Raw genomic sequence first — 20,481 nt, 5'->3', positions numbered from 1 at the left:
GTTTTTAATTATGTAAAATAAAAAAGGGAGTTAGTGTGAGCACAGCCTACTGTTTAAACAGCATACACATTTAAGTTTTTGAAACATTGGTTTTTCAATATAAGTAGGTGCCTTCTTAAGTTACCAAAAATGTTAATTTTAATAAATTTATTATTAAAGGATAAAATTAAGTGGAAATGATTGGCAAATCACCTTGTACACAAAAAGACAAAAATAAAATAAAATAATACGTTTAATGATTAATTCACCGAGTGGTTAAATGGATATATTGTATCGTATTCATTTATATGATAACAACAATGTTAAAAACATATTGATTTATAATATAACATGTTAATCTCCGTGTATACAATGCGCATGCATCGTGCATATGGTGGACTTTTAGTGTCGTCAACCATTATTATGTATTCGCATTGTAAGTGGATCTTTTTTTTTTTAATAAAACTATGTCTTAAAATGTAAAGTATGATCATAAATCATAATAATCTTTACTTTGGTTCCATTGATAATACGCATTCACTGTCAATAATATTTTTATAAACTAATTCTAATTTTAGAGTTGGATATTTTAACTGGTCGTTTTATAATATTAAATTATTGTATCAGAGCAGTAGAGCACATTATAATCGTACAGTAATCGATCAGAAAGTTTTGTTTTCAAAGTCAAATAGAGTTACAATTATTGTGTTCGACATCGTACGATATAGTTGGGGCTCGCGAATCGCCACTAAGCGCTCTATCGGTCAACAGCCAACGGCGACCACTTGTTACATCACGCCACCACGCCGCTCCACATTTATCGAAAATCACCGGTGTATAAAATAACGTACCAGTGCTTAGTTTCGGCATAACGCAATTTTCGTGCAAATCTAATCTTCAGTGAGTACCTACCTATCAATATATTACGGAAAATAATATTTCTGTGGTTTTTATAATATTTTAAATTATTCGTGTTTTTTAAAATTTATTTTTTATTTTTGCTTGTCTATTTGCAGTTTTCACTTTACTCCTCAAAAACCAAACCAAAAACCAAAAATGGGCGCTGAAAAAGTAACCATGAACATCGTCGTCGTCGGACAAGTCCAATCTGCCAAGGCCATCAAATCGGTCGCCAAAGCCACCCCAGCCACCAGCCAATTGATGGTGAGTACATAAAATAAATCATTTTTTGAACATAGCAACATTCAATTTTTTTTTAAAATTTAAATTATAATAATAATAATAATAAATTTATTTAAATTAACATTTTATCAGCTGTAGCAACTACATAATACATAATAATAAATCGTTGAGGTCTATAAATATGTATTTTTATTTCACCGGTAAATATATTATACTTACACACTTAGGTTGCCTGATTGTAAATCACTTCATATTTTTTGAATCAAATTTCGATTAACAGTGAATGCTTTTTTTTCGAATTCTAATTAATATTTTTTACATATTTTCGTGTTTCTATATTAATATACGTGGGCCGGTGTATTAATTTTATTTTCGCAAAGTCGAAGAATGAAATAGTTAGTTCAATAGTTCATTAGGTGCAACATTATTGTTTCCCGTTTTTCGTACAAATTTATGCAATATTTTAATTTTTTTATCATAATTAACTATTGAGCAACTTATATGCTATATGCATATATTTTTCTTCAGAATTCCAATATCACATTATTGGTAAAATTAAAATATGTAGGTTAATTTGTAAAGATGACCTATATCATAACATGTTTTGTAATCATAACTCACTAAATTAAATATGTATTCCTCTTATGGAATTCTCAACATTTGTCAAAGTGACACATTTCTTTTAATGCAGGTTTAAAATGTATTTTTGTCTCACAATTGTTTGTAATATAATACCTACCTACGGACTTGTAATTAAAATAAAATGTGCCTTTTAAATGTTTTCACTTATGATAACTAAAATGATTTTGTTATAAACCAATCAATTTTATAATTTATTATTTTATTCTACGCAGATTCTTTACTTTTATTTTTTTTTTTTTTTTTTTTATTTAATTTTTTTTTTTTTTTTTTTCAGAACTGTTAATTCATGAAATCCACATCAATCTCAAACTCAAAAATGCCATAGCCCGAACAGTACATAATTTTATAATTTGTTTCTAATTATAATAATGCGTATTGACATTGCAAAATAAATCAGTCGTTTCCGTCAATTAACTTGTTTGTTATTTATTTGTGCCTTTCAAAGTTGTCGACATAGTTTATAAGCCGCTATTAGTCTGCAACAAAAACTATTATAATATTATTACAGTACTATCTATAGATATACTTATTTTTTAACTTTTTAACTCAAATTTTACCAACCAATTTAAGCTATATTTAAACATGGCATTTTATGAGAAAATGATTTTTGTATATTGCCAGCACTATAATGTTAAAAAAATGTATTTGGTCGTCCTAAACATTGACGTAAGTGTGTAACATAGGGCCTGCAGTATTAAATAATCGTAAATTAGAATAATACAACTATTATTTTTAACATATTATTTTTTATTATTCAAAATAATTATTGTATACGATGGTTTTTTAGTTATGACTAGGGACATATTTTTTATTTAATAGGTGATAAACGAAAATAATTGTAGGCATAGTCATTCCTATTAACAAGCCGGGGAAAAGCACATATAAGTACTGAAGGATATCGGCCAATAACATTGTTTAACACAATGTGTACATTTATAGTAAACATTTTAAATTTCAGACTTAATGGTTCCTAGAAAAGGTTAACTACATAACTTCGAATCAAAGTGGTTTTAGAAAAAATCGTTTTACTTACGATAGTTGTAGTAAATAAAAGAAGAATCTGATCAAGTCATCCGAAACAAACAAATAGTAGGCTTACTATAGACATAGCAAAAGCCTATGACGTCACGGGGAGACACTATATTCTATTAAAACTTACTACAATATTATATGCACTGGCAACATGCTAAATTTTATAAGACGTTTTCTAAAAAATAGACTATTCCTAATAAAATCAACACAAAGTCAAATTTCTGACAACTTCATACGAGCAAATTTCGTACAGCAATGATCCGCACTATCTGTCAAACTATTTCTAGCGTCAATCCTCAAAATTGACAAACACTATACATTTCCGATAAAAGCCAACATATTTGCTGATGACGGCAATATCTCCTGTAGAAGTAAAAATATTAAAACACCAAAAAATCACCTACACGAAACAATGAATTAATTAGAAAAACGGCCAGCAAAAACTGGTTACTAAACTCTAACTACGTAATCTTTTCCAGAAAATCGAATATAGATGGACCTAATATTAAATCAAATGAAAAAAACATAACCAATAAAAAAAACACATACAAATATTAGGCGTTACATTCAAGTCCAGGCTCACGTGGTCACCGCGTGAAAAAATCTCTAAAAGATAGCTACTTTACAAAGTACTCAGTATATTACAACTATTGTCACATACGACTTGGGCTAGTGCATCAGACGACCTGATTAAAATATTCAAATTCAACCAAAACAACAATCCGGCTCGATTCTTTATAACACTGCAAAAAACACATTAACAAAATACATTGACTCCAATCTCAGTTGTTTTCAAAGGCGTCAAGAAAAAAATAATTCAGTGTGATTTTTACCCAAAACCCGTTTTATTTGTTCGTAGTTATTCGAAAACGAAAAATCGTAGATTATTCAAATTTTCAAAAAAAGTGAATGTGATCATTTTCCATACAAGACACAATTTTGAAAGTATTTCTACTTTTTTTTTTTTTAGCTATTTCTAGGATTCTAGGAGTGGGAATATTTCGTATTTTATTAGTTACTAGGTACCTTTAACAACAAAAAAAAAAACTACCGGAGTATGAAATTAATTTCTATCAGCTTTCAATTTTTTTCGGCTTTGGATATTCACTCGTAAACTAACGATCTTTCAAATTTAAACATTTTTTTATTATATTCACGTTTTAATAGGTTCAAATTTTGACAAAATTAGATGTCTAAACGAAAAATAACAATGTTAGTTGTTTCGTTGCAACTCAAAAACATTATTCATTGAGACATATTTAACGTAATATATAACACATTTTACATTTCCACCTACTATGTATATACCATTTCAATTGACATTTTCAAAGTATTTATATTAATTTAAAGACATTACCTATTTCTACCATGAAGCTATTAATACTGTTCTAAAGTAAGGTGGTATTGATTCAAAATTGAATAGGTAATAAAAAATGAAATATTAATTATTATAGAAAATTCAAAGTTTTTGGCAAAAATAAATCAACCTTCAGTAACACTAATAGTAAAATAAGTTATAAATACACAAAAACATATCATGAAATATAGGTACTTGACATAGGCTGATAGACCGTCTCTGCTCAGAATCGTTTTTGGTATATATTGATTTTAAATCATTGAATTTAAATCTAACACACCCATTACATTGACCCACTCGACTCGACCTACACGAGCGCAAGGCCCACTTTCCATTAGCGAGTTTTTATTTCTTCACGTCGTACGATATTTTTTATAACATGAAAAAAATTAATTACATTAAAGCAACAATTTGTTTGATCTGACATAATATGTCTGAAATATCAGACGCAAAAATACAGCTCGAAAACATATTATGTTTAACTTTTAAAATTTGATATCCAATCCTCAAAACTCTCAACAAAAAAATGTTGTCATTATCTCTTTGTCAAATTTTAACACTTGTTGTGTGAATACTATTATGTATATTACTACATATTATTAAATTATATTATTTGTATTTAAATAAAGTCATACAATAATATAATTGTATCAAATACATTGCAAGTGAAATACATGTTTTTTAAAAATTTTAATGAAATCGATAGAAAATAGTAGGATAGTATAGGATAGTGTTTATGTCAATGAATATAATAATATATATTATAATTTATTCTTTACAAATAAGTACGTCTCAGCTTCTAGGGTTGTTGGCGTTTATGAAATACATACATAACATTATATCTTAATATAAATTGATCACTCAATGTAAGAACTAATAAAATATAACATTACACGTAAACGTTTCAAATATTAACAATAGTAACTCTTAACAAACCAATTTGCAATAATACGAATTTTCTTTTCATTTGTTTCATGTTTGTCGTGTTCGTTCTTAACGCTTTCATTGCAAAATTACAATACCTACTATCTATATGAAAACAATTATATAGATTAAATTTACTGTTAAGAGAGAAGTATCTGTGTAAATACACCAGGATATTGTCAATTTAAATTCTTCATGCACCAGATTTTTTTTCATAAAAATAAAATATTAAAATTCGGTATCATATAACTATTGCTGTTTCTAGGTGTTGGGAAAAATATTAAAATTTTTTTTTTTTCAATTTTTTAACCTTTTTTTGTCGTACGGTATCATATGATGCCATAGCGCAAAATTTCAAAGAACAGAAATGATTTATATTTTTTAAAAAGAATTATAAACTTGTATATTAAACATTCAAACATAAATATTATAACATTAGTCAACATATCACTCATACTTACACTCAAGAATATTTTAAATTGAAATACGTTCAAAACTGAATTTTATTTTATTTATATGGACACCTAAATACGTAATGTATTGTACCTAAGCTTCGTTCCCGTTTAGTACAGTACCTACATACAACATAATACTCATCAGCTAATATTATTAATCATAGTTAATGAATTAATAATAATACAACATAAAATACGTTAATTGTCAATAGTTCAATACCAACGTGATATAGAGCAAAGATTTTAAAGATTTTAACCTGGTTGAGTCACCATTGAAAAAATCAAAATGATTTATTGAATTACCCATATTTAGCATTCTGTAACATTGACAGTAACCAAAATTACTGTGTGTGAGGTGCCAAATTGTTACGTTATTTCAACACATTTCAAGCTTCAAAACAAAGCTCAATTCAAAATCATCAATTTCAGTATAGAAAACAACGTCCTGTAAAGAACAAAATAATGATTGGCGTTATGACAAAAATCAATACAGAATATTTTTTTCACAACATTCCAACACTAACTATAAGACTAAAAGCGAGATATAGTCCATCGATCTTGATCTTGCAATATTATTCTAGTATTACCTACTTCAATATTACGTTTTTTTTTTATAAATAAAAGCACTCTACGAGTGATCGACATTTTTCACGATGACCGAATACTATAAGTATGTGTCTCACTATGGCTTATCTACGGCCAAAGTCTTTTATCGTAAGCTGCACACATTTAAGTTACGTACATATATAATAGCCAAATCAAAAACGATTACACTTATTACCGTGATAGGTGAAACTACGAATCAGGCCAGCCATGCCACACTGACCGGATATCATACTGAGTTAAAAGGAGTACATTTTATCTTAAAAAACCTAATTTTGTAATTAGAATAATGTTTTCGTATTCATCACGATAGGCCTGTCATAATACAATTTTCTTATTTCACTTATATTAACCACTGTAAACACTTTGCGAATGACTACTATACGCAATAATATTCCTACAAAAAATATTAAAACATGATTGCCTCGTGATATTGTTAAGTACCTGATAATCGTGATCATAATATCAACATGTTACAATAACGATAATAAGTGTTCAACATAAATATTATAATACGACGGTATCTCGTAATTAAAATATTACAGAGCGTTAGTATGGACATTAGGTAACGATTAAAAAATAAGACCAAATTGTTGTATGTACATCGGATGTGACTGATTTATTTTGCGGTGGCAATACTGATATTATGAGTTACATATTATTGTATTGTTTGGACTATGGCATTTTTGAGTTTGAAATGGATTGACTACATGAATTAACAGTTCTAAAACAAACAAAACAAAAAACACGGTGATTAAAATCGATATTTTAATAATAAAAATCATTCATCATGAGTTGTAGCATAATATACTACATCAGTTTATACAGTTCTACATGTTCATAACACTAAACTATTGATATCTACGAAGACGAATTCATACGTTCAAACATTTCAAACAAAAACTATTTATTATTATGTTTTAAAGTGTAGCTGAGGGTGTTGCTAATGGGCCTTTTCTCCCGACCATCTTACTTAATATGTCATTTTTATTCATTGTTAATTATCATATTTACTCATTGTTTTCTATTGCACATTTTTTTTTAGAAAATAAAATATACATAAACATAAACATGTATATGTATGTTTATGATAAATAAATTGCAATTAAAAAATTACTTATAAAATGGTCAAATAAGAAAATTGTATTCATATGATAATAAAGACTTAATTTATACATAATATAATGAATAGTTGTTCATAATATGTTTTGATATGACTATTTTGTAAAATATAACTATTACCTATATTTTTTATTTTTTTCCCCTTTGAAAGCCTTTGTATGAAAATGTTTAAAAATACGCAAAGCCAAACTTTGTACTTAATTTCACAAACCGAATTCTTGTCTCAACTAGAATATTACACAAAAACTACAAATCAGAACACTCAAATATAAGAAGTATCAAACCCGATATAAATAAACCGATTATAGTCAACGGATATTGCCTCGCCTACGGTTAAAATATGTGAGATTAAAAAACAACCATCATCAAAAAAATATGTCGTTGAAATGTATATGAATTCGTATTATTTTCTTGTCTTCGTATTTTAATAACATACAATTTAAATATAATACTGATATCAATGATCTAGCAATAATCTTCATAAAATTCCCTTTTCATCGTGTTTAACATTATTTGAAATATATTTGAAATCAAATTGAACGAGAACAGCTATTCAACTGCATTTCAATGTTGAAATAATTGTAATAACAGTAATGGCGTGTACTCACCATCAATTGGTTGGTGGCTGGGGAGGCCTTGGCGACGGTCTTGATGGCCTTGGCAGATTGGACTTGTCCGACGACAACGATGTTCATGGATACCTTTTCAGCGCCCATTTTTGATTTGTTGGTTGGTTTTTTAGGTTTAAAAGAGAAAACTGCAAATGGAAAAAAAAAATTATTATTAATTTGAAATCGAAATAAAACGATTTCGGTCGTTTCGTACTCACCAAAGAATATATTTGCACAAAAAATGTGTTATGCCGGAATCGAGATCTCGGACTCCTTTATATACACTACTGATGGCCTGCAGCTTGAAGTGGCGGGGAGAGGGGCGATGGCGTGATCGCGATATTATTATTATTATTATTTTTATTCCGTTAGACAACGCTCGTGTTTCGTTGTAAAACCATATTTTTTATCACACCATGCTGTCGAATATAAGTGTTTCAAAGACGACCGCGGTGAATTAGAAATAAAAATAATTTTGGAAATCATCTGCCTATGTGTTTAAGTATAAATAATAAATAAATTATCGTAATATGCAAGGTGACTGTTTTATAGGTAAACGCACTCAGTTCGTCGTAAAAAATTGACTTTTACTGCCAATTTTTTTTTTTTTACTTTGTTTGAAAATCAAATTTCGAACGAGTAGTTAGTTACTTCTAACTTTCTAAGTATTAATTAAAGTTTAGGCGAGCGAAGCGGTGTACCTACCGTCTACCGACGTTTTTCGTACCTCTACACTCTTCACACCTATACTTTGAATAATATTATAACTTATAAGACGTTATATAACTAATTAACTTCCTACGCTTTTGAAACTTGATTCATAAATGGTATATACCTATCAACATTCGACATATTTGTAATATGAAATTAAAAATGTATACATTTTGCCATTTGAATATGTAAAAAACAAAAACGTTGAATATACTTTTTTTCAAAAAGCTTCGTAATGAATATTCAAATAAGTGTACCATAAAAATATTTCTAAAAATAAAAATAGGTAGGTACTCTTGAAAAAAGTATTACAATTACTCTAGTGTTTAACTCTAAACTAATTAGGTACACACATTTTATAACAATGTAAAATATAGTTAGAGTGAAAGCTATATATTTGTTATGAATTCGTAAAAATAAAAAAATGGGAATTCGATATTTATATAATTATTGTCCGTGGATTGATATACGAAAATATTACAAATATTGTAAATACGTATTTCTTTACAAATGAAAAATGAAAAATATTGATATAATTTGCGCACTATGTTTTTAATGTTGTGAAATATACTTCGAAATTCAGTGAATATTTCAAATTTTTACACATCTCAAGTAAAATAGTAAGCTCTGTTAAAAAAAAAAATTAATTTCAGAAATTTCCAGATTTTCAAATTTCTCCTCAGATACTGTTTGGACATTAAATTTCTGAAATTTCAAGTCACTAGCATTATTCGATTTGTGTTGTCTACCAGCAGCGCGTTTCGACTTGTACGCAATTTCGCGATAAATCCCAAATATATTTCATCAGCGACCGACCTGGTGTAAACGATAACAAACGACTACAAGTGTCGTCCGCGTCCGCAGTGCGGCACGATTTCGGCCAGTGACGTTTTCGTTTCACTGGAAGATCCGAAGCGTAATTTATATCCTCGACGATGTACTCTGGTTATATTGCTCGGGTACCTGTGACCACTACCCGGGTATAAACCATAATAGACTATGGTATTAAAAATAGTACGCCAGATAGTTACGTGCACTGCACCAGTACTATATTACATGATGATATTATTGTATACGCAGGAGCTTGTGGCCTAAACGATAATCGTTGGTCATACAGGGCCGTATTAACAATTTTTGCGCCCTGGGTCAACCATATTTTTAAGCAACCAACCCCCCCCCCCTTCCACCAAAAACTATATCCACTTTTTTGATTTTTCTTGACACAGTTTTAGTTATAATTCTTTATGGTTACGTCGTGGTTGTCTATATACGACCGTGGTTATGTTAAAATACTATGCTAGCACTTATCAGTTATCGTCGATTGAAAAATGACGCCATCGAATTATGGCCGTATCATAGTACAAATTTTTCCAAAATAAAAAATATTTATCGACACAATATTACACTGTTCTACAGCGGTGCTCCCCCCCCCCCCTAAAAAGATCAATATTTGGCCACCCAGGGAAAATGTCCTCATTGACCCACCCCCCCTAAAAAGGTCCTGGAGTCATAGTAATAATAATTCATGTGGAATAGTCATAATAATAATAGTTATTATTTTACAATTGGTATGAAGACATTTTAAATTTTGCAGCCTAGGGTTTTAATTGAATAGTTTTAATTTTGGTTTTGTTTGATCGACAATGTATTTTAGGAAAAAATGGTCATCAACAATTAGGATAAAGTTGAACGTTATTGCTGTTTGAAATATCTCACCTCATATTAACACCTCCGTACATCTCCCTAAAGTACGTATGTGAATTATAAATTATTGCGATTTCAGTTGATAAGTCCAGCTATCATATAAATAAGCAGACCGTTTATAATATAAACGAATTAAAGTACACAATATTATTATGTTAGACACGAATTTATGCGAATCGAATATTTTTTTCTAAGAATTCATTCGTATTTTAAATCCTACATTTTACTGTGCCGATCGTATTCGGTTTCGTGTGTCGTTAATAATTATTTCGGTCACTATGATTAATATCGTATGCATTGGTCCACGACCATTGTACACTTCGAGTATTTATCGGGCTTCGCATGGATATATGACATACACATGATCTAACAGAAGTATACGATGGATGTAAATCATATTTAACTATTCGCCTATGTCGGTATTCCATAACTTTAATTCTTATCAATTGAAACGGAAAATTGTTTTCTTAATTATTAGAAATTCGAGTTATTTAGACATTTGTATGATAATATCACCTGTATGATCAAGTTAGTTATGTATCGACAAACTCTGTTATTCGTACGGACAAAAGTTATTAGTTACTATCTATAGGTACATAGTCGGTTAATTTTATATTCGTCTGTTTTTTCTGTTTCATCGGAACCTTTTTAATCGAGAGAACAGTATCATAATACGGTATACTTTATGTATTATTTATAGTCGAACGACTAAACTGTTTCGACAGTATATTTTTCTGAATTGAACGTTTCTTTTAAAACTGTTTAAAATGAACGCACTTGTGTATTAACACTGTCAAAATTATATTCTATAAAATTCCTAAGCCCAGCAATGACAATTATGTGACATTCATTTTAACAATTCCACGAGTAAAACTATTTGTTTTTATATTTCAAATACAATATTGTATTGATTTAATATTTTGATTTACGTTTATTACAGGTACGTTTGTTGTGTAAAAACTCTTAGGTGCATCAAAAGTACAGTTCTGTATTTAATCACCTTCAATGCAATAATTATGTAATTAACTTGGAGGATCTATCACTTTATTGGCTGGTGTAATTGTGTAGTAATTGTGTTTTTACTGTGTAAAAATGTGCCATCCTCTGCATTGCATTACTATTTACTATGAATTTGGCACGAAAGTTTAAAAACTCAGTCTTCCCGAGAAATTTTAAAATAAAAACTTTATGCTAAAATTATTACTGCTCAGAAAAAAACATTGATTCATCGGCTCCTCGTGAGTATAAAATTACGATTTTCGAATGGCCCATACAATTATATCCCCTTAGAAATTTCATATTTCGACTGTTCACTAAAATAATTAATGTTCCTTTGATTCGACGAGACCTTCAAATCACATGAACGTTTATTTTATTAATTTAATCGTATGGCATATAATATAAACGTTGACATTTTACCTTAAATATTTTTGCTTTGAATTGTTGTACTTAATTATTGTTAACCATATCTCCCATGTTAAAACAAATTTATGATTATATTTTTTGACCATATTTATTTCATATTTCATAATATTCAGTAAAACAGTATTAGTGTGAACAGTGGATTGGAACTATCACGATTGTCTATAAATTGTATCATAAAACAATTATCTACCCGTCATACAAAATATTGAGTAAAATGATTGTGTACGTGTGTTATGAAGTTTAAAAATATAATAATTTTCTTGAAATATTTTTAAAAAAATGCTAGAAAACTCGTCTTTAATAAGGAATTCATTTACGAACTGAAGCATAAACGAAACACTAGAAATCCGTACTCTGTGAATTCATAATAATAATATATGTCTGTAGGTATGTTTTTTTTTTGTACAGGTACCTGTAAAGGATTTACATTCAAAATATTATAATGTCGGTTCTCGACTGCAGTCCTTGTAAAAAAAAAAAACAATTATAAACGGATTTTAAGTTTTAATTGTAATTTTACGAGAGTTGGCGAGAGCCTATTTATTTAATATTTAATTTTTTTATCCACATGAGTATCGGAAAATGAATATGTGTTTTTTTGACGTCTTATCAATTGCGCTATACGAGTTGAAAAATAATTTCAATTTATTTTATTTTATTCTTTTTTTACCATTTGTGGCACTGCAACTACAATATGGAAATTAACGATTATTCTCCAAATCAAGAACAAGAACAATATTAACCGAATGAATCTAAACAATGCCAAATAAAATTAAATAATAATAATATTATAACCAAATAATGTATTCCGTTAAATATTCGAAAATGCATACTTAACTCGGTAACGTAATGGCTATTCATTATTAGTGTATCAATAGCTTAAAACGGTAATTACATTGTGATTATCGGGTGCGCGGCGAGATAAGAAAAATTAAATTTCAAGTAATTTATTATTCTTAGTGTCGAAAAAAAACTATTAAAATAATATGTTATGATAATATTGTGCGTCATGTGTAATAAGCTGGTGGCACCACTCTGGCGTCGACCAATACGATAACAGACGTCGAGGCACCTGCGATCACGCCACGCCATCCGACTTGATAAAATAATAAATATTATTATGAATTTATGTTGCACAACAGACAAATGGTGTTTTGTTATCGTCGTTATATTTTTTAACCGTTAACAAAATAGAAAAACAAAAACATCCAAAGTCGATTCGACTATAATTAAGCGAGTAAACCTATTAAATAATAATAAATTTTACAATAATATGCACGCCCCAGTTGGGTGAAAACACACATATTGACAGGAAATAGAGTTCAAAATGTTTAAATACCAAAATATAAGCAAACACTTGCGATGTACTTGACTAGCATTAGTGTTTGAAGTCAGAATCGTTTCAAACTAACCCCGGGAAGTGAAATCGTTCACGGGTTTGTAAAATATTCGGTATATTTTTTCTTAAATTTATAATCGGTATATTGCAATAGAAGCTAGTTTAAGGTCGAACGTAGAAAATAACTATACCAATATTCGACGGGAACGATAAGATGTGTATTGACATAGTTTTGGCTTAGGTAGACGACAGGTTGGAACGAGAAAAGGACAAAAAATATACACGAACGACAATTTTCCGATATCGTCAAATAATTAAATTACCTTTAATAGACTTTCTCACAAGGTCAAGTTATATTTTATAAAAGTGTAATGTACTATATTAATAGCTAAGTTAAATTATACCTAAGAGTTACGAATTAAAATATTGACACAAATAACAATGTAGGCAGAATTGTTGTGTTTTTTTTAAATTTATAATATTTTTTCCCGTAATTTGATATGTTTCAAGAAATATTCTTGCAGTAATATTGCGCCAATACCAATATTATGATAATGATTCGGTATAGTTATATATTTTTGATTGAAGTGTGATTGAAGTTGACGATTGTTTAAGTTCGTTGTAGGAATCAATACTAATTTATAAATAGGAAAAACTGTTTGTTCGTAGTAATCTCTGGAACTACTCGACCGATTTTTACCATCGGGAATCTACACCATCGTCCCAAGGATCTAGAAGCTGTTATATTTTATTTCGACGAGTGGCCCATATTTTTTTTTTATTGCTAATTTTCAGAATTTCTTATAGAAATAATAATGACATACTTCCGTTTATTATGGGGTCGCAATCGGTTAAAAATTTAGTACAGATGAAATAAAAAATAAGCAATTGGTTATCTTAGGTAACGATTTTAAAAATTGATTTACCTAAACGAAGCTGAAAATCGGAGAAAAAAAATCAGTTAGAATATAATATTGTAGTCCTGTATTTTATACGTCTGTGTTAATAAAATCTTCAACGGAAATTAAGATGGGGCAAATCCAATGGAATTTGTCACTGGAAATGTCGAACATCATATCATGTCTGGTACTTAAATATGACGAATTCAACACACATTTTTAATCATGAGTTGGTACTTTTAACGGGCAATCGGGATCAGCTGGAAACATATAAAATATGTAACCGTCGAACTAAACATTAAAATATGTAGTTACGTTGTGTCGTTTATTCCATAATATTATACGATTTAATCGCAATGTTTAATGTTTGCCAAAAGAATATTATTTTTCCAAGACTTTTAGAAAAGAACAGCAAACAAAAACACTACAGAATCTTGTCGACTGAAATTGTTTTTAAACATTGTGTTACGACATGATTTATTAATATAAAGGTTTCGAAGATTTTCGATTTTTTACTATGTGAAAATATCGAATCTAAAAATGAAACACGATTACTATAGGTTCTCGATATCGCCTATTTTACTATATGCCACCGATTTATGGCAGACTCTAGCTATAAATCCATTGTATTCAATGACGAGTTGATTATATTTTTTATTATCAGTGTGATAGTTATATTATTGTTCATCGATACATAATCATTATTGACAATTGATCATTCATCCCTGTCTTATGTTTGATATTACTTGGAGTACCTCCAATAAACTAAAACAGTAGACAAACATTTTCAAATTTGATAAGTGTACGGTTATAATCATAATTAATAGTAATGCGATGGAGTTCACTGTTGTCACATTTCAAAGTTTCAAACACGGAATTATGACCCATCAAGGCGCTAAATGTATTCATAAAATATACGTAAACGTGACTTCGAGTTTACCAGCTGGTGGTAACACGAAAGCATTAGATTATATGACTTTTATATTACCAATTAATTAGTGTATACATAAAAATAAGTAGGTATACCTACTGGGACGTAGAACTGACCTACGAATCAGACTTAAAAGGCAATAATGCGATAGATTTCGATCGATATTATTATAATAGCACGTAATAGGCCTCGGTCATTATAATATTGACAAAAGTAAAATTAAATATTAGATGCTTGCAGTTGGTATTTAAATAGAGACGTGAGTAAAAATAATGATTTTAAAAATATCTATAGTTAAGATGTAGTTCAATTTATTAGTATAATATCTAAAAAAAAAAAATTACTTTTCAAAAATATTTATTGAAACGCGGTGAGTGTTTTGATGTGACGAAATATAGATATCTAAAAATACACGGTAATTCAACGATCTAATATTTCATGAAATTAAATATTTTGAAGTATTTGAGGAACTTTTATGAAAAATAAAAATAAAATTTTAGTTTAAGGCTATGTGTAGTTGGAAGTACAGTAAATACCTAAACATAGTTAAGTGGAATTGGTTATAGAAATATCGTTTACATTTTACATTACATAAATCACGTAATAATTACCTATTCTATGTATATAATATTTCTTCTTTTCACCTTGATCGAGAATAACAAATATTGACAAAGGTGGTAAATTAATGAAAATAATCAACTGTGAGAAGTCAAGTTATTCAATTGAATTGCCTTCAGTTAAGTTAAAAGTTAATGAAGACAAAAATAAATTCGTTAAGTTTCAAGTTGAGATGGAAAATAAAACTAACTTAAGTCAGTTAAAAAAAGTTAATTTTTTTTTCAAGCCACAAAATTCTTAAGGTTATAAACTGCCCCAGTATTTTGATTCACTCAAACATTTACCAAGACGCTGATTAACATTGTAAACATAAGACACTAAATTGTTCTTATAGTAGTATAGTACATTGTTACCAGAAATTTCAAACTTACATCTATACATAATTGAAAATTTTCGCTTTTTTTTGAATCATCAAAGTGATATAAAAAATTAATATTAACGTAACTGCACTATAATCAAATAAGAAATGTTAGTTAAACTATACACATTTTAATAAGTTCAAAACAAAACTAATTAACTGGTTTAGTTAAACAGTTAAAAAAAAATTAGATGTTTATAACTTGACTTTAACTTTTTAACAAGTCAATGCCCACCTTTGAATATTCATATAATTACTAATCAAGTATATGAAATCAGTCTGACCATCTGTTGATGGTTTTATGAAACATACCAAAAAACTGAAAAAACACAAAATCAAATAAATATGTTTTCAATATTTCATACTCATTAAATCATAAGACCACACGGTATTGACAATCATCTACACAATATTATTATTACAAAAGTATTATTATACGCAACCAATAAAATGTGCTAAAAATCTTAATCGACTTGAAATGACTACGTTATACACAACTGCTGTGCACGATAAACGCGATCATACTATTGCACGTAAAACGTGTCTATTTAGCCGTCAATAACCATAAACAGGTACTCTAAGTATTTAAATACAAACTTATCAAATACCGATAATAAATAGTGTCTCGTGCATTTTTTATGCACGTAATATTTCCAAATACTAGTATTTAAACAAGGTACAATGTTAACCAAAAGTGGGTATCTAGTCAAAAGGACATTGTTCGATCTCATTGACGCTAGGAACGATCGTGGGACACGATTGGCGAATAATCATGAAATAATATATACTCGCCGAAACAAATAAATCGACATTCACAGATTTTATTTAAATAAATTATTAATGCATCGTTTTGTATTAATTGGTTTATAATATGCGTCTGGTGTATGACGAAAAAATAAAATAAACAAACAATAATACCATTATGGGTACTCGTTTCTCATACACGATACACACAATTGCATCATTGTATAATATTATAATTATTATCATTAAAACATCGTCCGATAATATTATTATTTACGGTTTATAACGATCACGCCACGTTCGCTCCCACTTTTGTCGATTTTCGCTCACTTATCAGAGCGTATATAAGACGCCGGAGATCTCGATTCCGGCATAACACATCTTTTTGTGCAAATCTATTCTTTGGTGAGTATACCTTTGGAAGGTACCTTTTTTTCATCTATGGAACTTCGCTAAATATTTTTATTTATTTTTTCATTTGCAGTTTTCCACATTTCTCCTCAAAAACCAACCAAAAACCAAAAATGGGCGCTGAAAAGGTATCCATGAACATCGTTGTCGTCGGACAAGTCCAATCTGCCAAGGCCATCAAGACCGTCGCCAAGGCCACCCCAGCCACCAGCCAATTGATGGTGAGTTAATGATTTTGTGATTTTTTGATTTCGAATAATTGTGGTGAGCTGGTATTTTTTTCCAATTCGTATTGTTATTGTGTTTCGATTTTGTGATAACAATTTTGTGTGTATGCATAGATCGATCGTTAAATCTATTCTATACTTTGCAAAGAATAATATATATCAAATAATTAGTACGATTCATTTTTATATTACGTGCATCATAAACATATACAAAATGTATTGTTTTTATTATAATTAAAAAATAAAAACTTGTAATATACTTATACTGGAGCCTGGGTATAAAAAAAATTAACAATAACTTAAATTGGGTATATTTTCATATAACTTTATTGAATTGAAAAAAAAAATTGGGATAACTATTAACTTTAAACTTTTTAAAATGTTTTCTTTCAACTTAACTCAAATTATCATTAACTTGCCAAGACTTATGTTGCATGATATTAAAATATTATATAAATATATATTATAATATATATAATATTATATTAATATAATTAAAAATACAATAGGTATATTATCTCAATTTATCCTGATAGTTCCGCTATCGAATAGTTTTTTTTTTTTAAGCAATTACGTACGTTATTCCCCATTTATCAAAACTATATTAATTATCACCCATCATAGTTTTTTAAATAAAAATTGTTTTTCTTTATACGACCCGTGTATTAAATTTGCTTGTAATATAAGGGTAGAGCATTTTTTATTTCATTTACTTGTATACACCATTAATTATGGCAATCAAAGCCAACAGTTGAGAAACCAAATATAGGTCAACGAACTAACAAATGATGAGATTATTGCCATTAAAAATAATTCATTTTTAATTTTAACTGGAAATACTCACTAGACTTGTAAAGCTAAATTTTACTGCAACAAATAAAATATAATTTTATACTATGGTTGTGTTTCATCGCATCACATACGATGATAATAATATATGCTTTTACTTATCGACTTGTATGTTTGTTTTGTTTCAGAACTGTTAATTCATGTAGTCCATCGATCTCAAACTCAAAAATGCCATAGCCCAAACAATACGCAAATTATAATAATATGTAGTAAATAAATGTATATTATAATTAACGTATTGCCACTGCAAAATAAACCACGATTTTCCCGACATTTAAATTTTTTGTTTATTTCTTCATTCAGCACCCCGACAAAGGTGCCTAAAATATAGGTAGCAATGTTGTGAATTCGACAGCTATAATATAACGTATTGCCGTATAATAGTGCGACCGAAAAAATTGCGTTTTTAAAACACAGTTCAAAATGAACAGTTTTGTGAAAAGTTTATTTAAAACGTACACCGTCAATACTGTATGTAAGTCATTTAATACTATTCAAAACGTATAAAGAATTTAAACGCTCAAGTACTCTACTTTTTGAGAAGTCGTTTATTCTGTTGCATTACGCCGTAAAATATATTAGTTTACTTGTTGTGGTGGTTTCCGTGCAATGCAACTAAATCGAAATGTGAATGCAGTCTTACATAAAAAATATGTATGATATGCACTCTACAATATTGGTCGCGAAAACGTTACAACTTCAAACACGTCTGTTCGCACTGAACAATAATAATATTGTTAAGAATTATGTGTTTATTTAGAATGTACTTGAACTGCTGTAATTCAACGAAGAAGTTGATGATAATGTATGCGTCTCACCGCCATTTACCATTGTTCACCGAACTGTAAACGTGGAACGCAAGTTTGTACCTACACCTACTTATATTATAGTGATCCGTGCACTGAAAAACCGGAGACCACCGTTTTGATTCAATTAGATGTATTATCATTTTCTTTGGTATCGTATCAATAAAAATAAAATTCTCAGTGATAATGAATCCAAGTATTGTTTTTTTTTTTTTTATAATTCAGAGAGTAAAGTAAACGGGATCGATATTGCTCTGTCCTTGTAGCGCGACAAGTCTATCGGTCCTTTCGGACGTTTCGTATTTACAGCTCAGTGACTCCGCAGACCAGCCAGAAAACGAATGCTGATTCCACGCATGCCCCCCCCCCCCAACACACACACTTGACACCATGCCATCGAATGCTGATTCCTGACATCCAGACATGATTTAATGAAAATACCACGTATAATACACAAAATCCCGAGGGGACTATAAACATTTTCTCGCATAATATTATCCAATATCAATGTATCATTGATACCCGGTATCAGTTTTATGTTTTTCCTGAAAGACACATTGTGTCGTTTTCATCAACGACGAATTACAACTGCATAGTATATACGAAGGATAAAATGTAACATCGAATTTAGCTTATTTTTTAAGTTCGTAACTGCAGTTTGGTGTATTAATATTTAACAAGGTACTTACAAACACAAATGTTTTGATCCGACGTTTCCAGTCCACACATCTTAGTTAGTGGTTTTTAAACAGTCCATTCATTTTACTCACATGCCAAGTGAAATATTGCAACAAGTGCTGAGTGTTTCTTACCTCTGATCTAGTCGATCAGAATACCAAACAATTTTCTACCAAACTCTTAACTTTATGTCCACGCTAAACAGATTTTTTTTAATCACCATCTACATTTTACATATTATTATATTTATAATATATTATGAATTATATTATTGCTTACTTTGTAAACTGAAGTTTGCATCGTATTTATTGCACAGGAAAAAATAAATTACACTTTACGTTCTCAGATGCAGTAGTTCATCTGAACTTGGTAATAATTTTTTGGCGAGTAAAAATTGATAAACGAAAATTAGATAAATATTAATCATTGCAATATAATAACTTCAAAAAATTTTATGAAGTATTGAATTTGCAGAGAAAACACGATCGTCTACAGAATTGTGTGTACAAATAATAATAATAATAAATAATAATAATAATGTTTGAGTCGGTTAGATACAGTGTTATTTAGATTAACTTGTCTAACAAAAATAATATTGTAATATACGATGAAAACAACTGAAAGAATAACTTTTTTTGAGCTCTATAATAATATATTGCTTTGTTGGCGTATTTGTTTTTATCGTTACAATTTAAATTTAATTTAAACGTAACATTGTTTTTTTACGACTCGTAAAAATCAATCATTTTCTAGCATCGCACAATAATAAGACTTCTTTGTCCGTGCGTCTGTATAGCTCGTGTTTATTTTTACATGTTTGTTCAGTATAACAATATATAATAATTGTTTTTCATATTCGAAACAAAAACCCTAACCTGCAGGTGACCCACAAATAACGCTCATTTTTATTATT

The 20,481-nt window shown here is 29.1% G+C and overlaps 3 long non-coding RNA genes across 3 annotated transcripts; 2 read left to right on the top strand and 1 right to left on the bottom strand.

The window, feature by feature from the left end:
• The first annotated feature begins 745 nt into the window (after window positions 1-745).
• LOC111038931 lies at window positions 746-2,178 on the top strand. Its single transcript, XR_002605035.1, has 3 exons — window positions 746-879; window positions 996-1,143; window positions 2,039-2,178. It is a non-coding gene; the product is annotated as an uncharacterized LOC111038931 (long non-coding RNA).
• A 4,547-nt stretch (window positions 2,179-6,725) lies between these two features.
• On the bottom strand, window positions 6,726-8,213 carry LOC111038928. Its single transcript, XR_002605032.1, has 3 exons — window positions 8,087-8,213; window positions 7,866-8,014; window positions 6,726-6,859 (listed from the first exon to the last, which is right to left on the bottom strand). It is a non-coding gene; the product is annotated as an uncharacterized LOC111038928 (long non-coding RNA).
• An 8,656-nt stretch (window positions 8,214-16,869) lies between these two features.
• On the top strand, window positions 16,870-18,363 carry LOC111038927. Its single transcript, XR_002605031.1, has 3 exons — window positions 16,870-17,002; window positions 17,082-17,229; window positions 18,213-18,363. It is a non-coding gene; the product is annotated as an uncharacterized LOC111038927 (long non-coding RNA).
• Window positions 18,364-20,481: the final 2,118 nt, after the last annotated feature.

This window comes from Myzus persicae, unplaced genomic scaffold, assembly GCF_001856785.1.
Source record: "Myzus persicae strain clone G006 unplaced genomic scaffold, MPER_G0061.0, whole genome shotgun sequence".
Taxonomy (NCBI): domain Eukaryota; kingdom Metazoa; phylum Arthropoda; class Insecta; order Hemiptera; family Aphididae; genus Myzus; species Myzus persicae.
The sequence above is the reverse complement of the archived record's forward strand: the minus strand, read 5'-3'. Positions and strand labels throughout refer to the sequence as shown.